The sequence below is a fragment of the Trichosurus vulpecula genome, chromosome 4 (assembly GCF_011100635.1).
Source record: "Trichosurus vulpecula isolate mTriVul1 chromosome 4, mTriVul1.pri, whole genome shotgun sequence".
Taxonomy (NCBI): domain Eukaryota; kingdom Metazoa; phylum Chordata; class Mammalia; order Diprotodontia; family Phalangeridae; genus Trichosurus; species Trichosurus vulpecula.
This window is the reverse complement of record NC_050576.1, coordinates 358,720,418-358,725,486: the sequence shown is the minus strand read 5'-3', so window position 1 is coordinate 358,725,486 and position 5,069 is coordinate 358,720,418.

Sequence of the window (5,069 nt, the reverse complement as noted above, 5' to 3'; positions counted from 1 at the left end):
AAAAAAGTGCTGGAGAAAATGTTAATCATGCTGATTAAACTTAAAAGTAAGAACTGGTTGTTGAAAATCTACCCGCACACCACCATGTGTTTTGTGCATGTTCTATTACCTGGGTAGAATGTAAGCTAATAGTAGTAGACAGGAACTGGCTATTTTCCCCTCCTTTTTAACCCAAGGACTAATACATAGGCTTGCCTATAATAGGCATTTAATCAATGCTCTAATGAATTCAAGAAAATGATGATAGTGTTGAATATTGTATGTTACCGTATTCTAAGAACTGATGAAATTGCATTACATACATGGGAAACTAATCCCTCAGGGGCACAAACTTCCTTCCATCTTGTAGACTCTTGGAATTAGAGAGGCTGGCAAGCAGATAGTAGGGACCTGGACACAGGGGGTTAAATTTCAATTAAGAATACAATCTTTGGGAATCCCGGGAGCAAGGGGTGAAATAGGGAAGGGTGTTGGTCTTGGAGAAAACAATGTTCTAGGCAGGGAACAAAGATACAAGAAGTGATCATGAGAAACATGAAAAGCAGCCAACTACTAGACAACTTGGGAAGGAGGTGTGTGTTTGGGTGGTGGGAGGGAGAAGGTTGGGCATTTTTTGTATAGGCATGCACATCACATTTAATTTGGCTTTGCAGCAAAAGAATTTTATGTTTTCCTATTTTTTTTTGTCTCAAACTAAAGAATCTAAACTCAGCTTAATTTTTAATTCATCAAACTAAATAAACTAAAACCTATCTAAACATAATTTCTTATTAAAAAATACATTTTACTGGTAATACCTGGAATACTCTAGATATTAACTCTGGGTGGGGACTCTGTCACAAGATGAAAGACCATAGTCTGGTTAGCAGAAGAAAGGTACCAGTCTACTAGCTCAAGGCAGAGCTGTCCAAATTATTAATCCATAGACTATTAACATTCCTCTTGATTTGGTACCAGATTTGTCTGAAAGCCTAGGGCATGATTTTATATATATATTTATATGTGGAGACTGAATGATTTCTTCTTGAGATGAGAATCATTTAGGACATTAATCCACAATAGTTATTAAAAAAGAGAGAGAAAGAAAGACAGCTTTGTCCTAATGTGATCAAAATACTGTAGTATAATACATTTAGCAATGGTGCTGTAGTTTTCAGGTCACTGGGGGAAGGAGAAAGATTTATCATTTGATTTCCTTAGAATTTTGAGAAGCTCAACAAACTTTTAAACTGAACTGTTATTGAATTTATTGACTTATGTATCATTAAATTTTATATTTCCTTAGGAGCATATGATAAAATTACTGTTTTGATAGAAAAGATGGTAGAGTACATTAAGATAAAAGATATCAGTTCCAAGAAATTATATGCCATAGAAGCAACTGTCATAAGTAGCACAACTACATTTATCTAGAAATATGAGGAAACTCAATGTTCTTGCCAAGTACCAGCTATTCATCTTTGTTGAGTTTTTTGGCAGCAAGGATGGGCAAATACCCTTCAAATATATATGGAATCCTTGTAGTTTTCTTTGGACTGTATCCTAACCATAGAGATACCAAAAAGTAACTATTTGGCTATAGCAATTTTTGAAACTAATTTGTCAGCACACATTTCATTATAATAATATTTTCTTTTGTTCTTTTACTTATTTTCAATCAGATAAACCTATTCACATTTCTCTTTGTACCATTCTCATAGGTTTTCACTGCAAGTCTCATTATTATTCCTCTCACATCAATGAAATAACCTCTACTGACCATGGAGAAGTCACATTCTTTCTCTTTGCAAAATTGTCTTTAAAATCTAACCATTTCTAAATGGTTGAAAAGAATATTATCACCTGTCTCAAGTACCTCAAATACCACTTCAAAGAATCTATGTTTAAAAAAAAAACCTCATTAAATCAGTCAATAAATGATCCTATAAACTTAACTAAAAGTGGCATGGCTCTAAAGGCTCCATAGGGTATTAAAATATAAACCTGAAGGAAACATAAATTAAATCCTTGTTCTATGAATAAGCAAACAGTTCTTCACAGCATCTAATAATGATGCTGATGATAATGATTATGATTATACCAGTTACTAGAATTACTGATATTTATATATGGATGGATATGTATGTCTATAAAATATATTAGTCGATGCTCTAAACAACCCTGGGAGATAGATGTTTATATATACTAGAAATCTGAAATTCAGGAAAGTGAAATGACTTGATCATAAGCACACAAGGTGTTGACTGTCAAAAAGGGAATTCAACTCTTGCACCTAGAACCCAGGTCAAGTAAAATAATAAAAATGTTCAGTAACCTTACAACAGGGGAGAACAATTAGAAAATAAATTCATTATTTTTTGTGTAGTTTTCTATTCTCAAATACATTTTTCATTTCTTCAAGACCTTTCTGCTTTGATCTGAGATTTTTCCCACACAGAAATTTGTAATAAGCCTGAATTATAAGACTTATGAAAATCAAATATATTTATGAAATGCCATCCTTTTTTCATTTATTCTTGGCTTATAACTAATATAATACCTTCAATAAAAGAATCAGCTTAGGGAGGAAGTTCAGTTATGTAGTACTTTTTTCTTATTATGCTTATAAAACTATTTTTTCCAGGAAAGTATCTTAATTAATGGGACCCTGAAACCCAGTGAATTAGTTTTAGCTAAAGTTGTTTTTTATGAAAAAAACCTGTTTTTGTGACAAAAATCACTTGATTATTGTCCCAGTCCCAGGAATTGAAAATAGAATGGAATTTCATCAAATTATGGCAATATAAGTCATTCTATTTGCAGCAAATTGACACCTAGATAATTAGATCTTCTGCTTTCCCAGGAAGCTTTGGCCCTATAAGAATAAGGGAGAGGAAAAACAAACAAAAAAAAAAAACAAAGAAAACAAAGTCATGTGCTATACAGAGTATAACAACCAGGTGGTATTGCTAGCCATTCCACCATTCTATTCAATGAGCAGGATGAAATGTTGGACATTTCCTGATTCACTCCAGAAGTTTGTGCTCCTCCCACCATGTGGAAATTCCTAACAATGTCACAATTTCTCTGTAGTTCTCAGCCATTGGACAACCTTTTATTTCTTAGGTCTTCCTCTCTCTCAGGGATAATTTTATCTCATTATCTATGCCTGAATGGAATTATTGATTTATCCAATCAGAAATGAATCTTTGAGCCCACACCTACTGAGAGAATCTGCAAACTCCTCAAATTAGACATATTTCACTAAGTCCTTATAAAAGGTCCTTAGCCTAATTGACATTACACTCCAAAGAACAGACATGTTATGCTTAACTGAATACAGTATTAAATAGCAGATAAACAAAGCAGATAACACAAAAACACGTGATACATAATAAATAAATTAATATTTATCTATGTGCCTAACTTTCTCTTTGACCTCAGAAGTCTTCAGATAGTAAAAATCATCCTTGAACATAGTCCTTGGGAATGAATATTTCAGTCCTCTTTCAAGAGGAATAAAACAAACAATATTATAGTTCAAAATTTGATGTCTGCCTTATTTGATGTTTGACTTATACATCTAACAGAGTCCATCATCAGATAGGTTTACAGATCTATAGGTTTTTGATCTATAAAGACTGACTTCCAATAAAGAAAATGAATTTTATTCATTATGAGAAATTCAAGATACCAATAAGCAAAGTTATTTGGTGGACATGAAGGTGATGGTAATGGTTATAGTGTGAGATATGATGCATTAGAATTTGTTTCACTATAAATACTAAATTTAAATAGCAACAAATTTGTGTGGACTGAGAAGAAATGGAGCAAGAGGAATTAAAAAAAGAAAGGAAGAACTAAGATATCATTAGATAACACTTCAACATAATATGTAAGCCCATTCTTAGGGTTTCTTATTTAATCATTGCCTTTGTTTTGTGAATTGTACTTCTAAAACTCAAAGTATAATATTTTATGGATCAGTTATCTCATTAGAGTTGACATAAATGTCATGGTACATATTGGATCCTATTAATGATTTCTCTCTTGAAAATCCTTGTTCAGGTCCTCCAGTAAATTCTCCATAGGTGGTTCACCTAATATACTAGTGGGCTTCTTCTAGACCTCTTAACATTGCATTGATTCTAAAAAGAGCAATGGACTTCCCACTGAATGTCCCTTTGTTGTTTCTACATGATCAGCTTCAACTGTTTTCTGTTTATACATCTTCCTAATGCCATTCTTTATACTTCTTCTCCACATCAAAACTTCAATGACAGTTGGTTGCAAAGTAGTCATACTTACTATGTATGAATCTATTAACCTTTGGTGACCTGAAACTTTCTAGAGACTCATATCCTGTGACTCATTGTTATATAACATCATGGAAAGAATTGATATTAAAAAGATGGACTTTTGTTTCAGAGAGGAGCTTGATATCATTAGAAGCACTGCACAAATTCCCAAGGAAAGAAAACCTTTCTCTCCCTGTTCAATGTGAGACATATGTCATTGTCTTTCTGCAGTGTCAATAGGTAGTCTGATAGTCTCCATGGATTACAGATATAATTGTGAATAGTATAGGGTGAAATGCATGATGGTCTGTGAGTCAAAGACTTGGAGTTGGAAGGGACTCTTATTTTATGCATGAAAAAACTGAGGCCCAAAGACACTAAATGACAAATAGGAAGTGGCAAAGTTCATATCTAAATTACATTAAAAAATGTTATGTTTTTGTTAGGATTGAAATTTTCCAGTGGATTGTGTGTGTGTGTGTGTGCTTGTCAGAGATTGATTATGGTTTATTTCAAATACTATTTCAAAGTTGTATGCTTGCAAAATTCAGAATAAAATATTTTGCACATTCAAGATCAGAGTTAATAAAGAATGCTTTTGTTACACAGTTGAACAAATGTTCAAGGTCTTTCCTAATGTAGTAACTCCAAAATTTAAAATGATAATGAATTAAGAGAATTTGGGTAACTATGTTGTCAGAAATATGAAAATTTTAAGCACTTGCAAAACCATAACTGCCATATTTTATCTTATTATTTTCTTTGTTCTGCCTAAATATGGTACACTGGAAT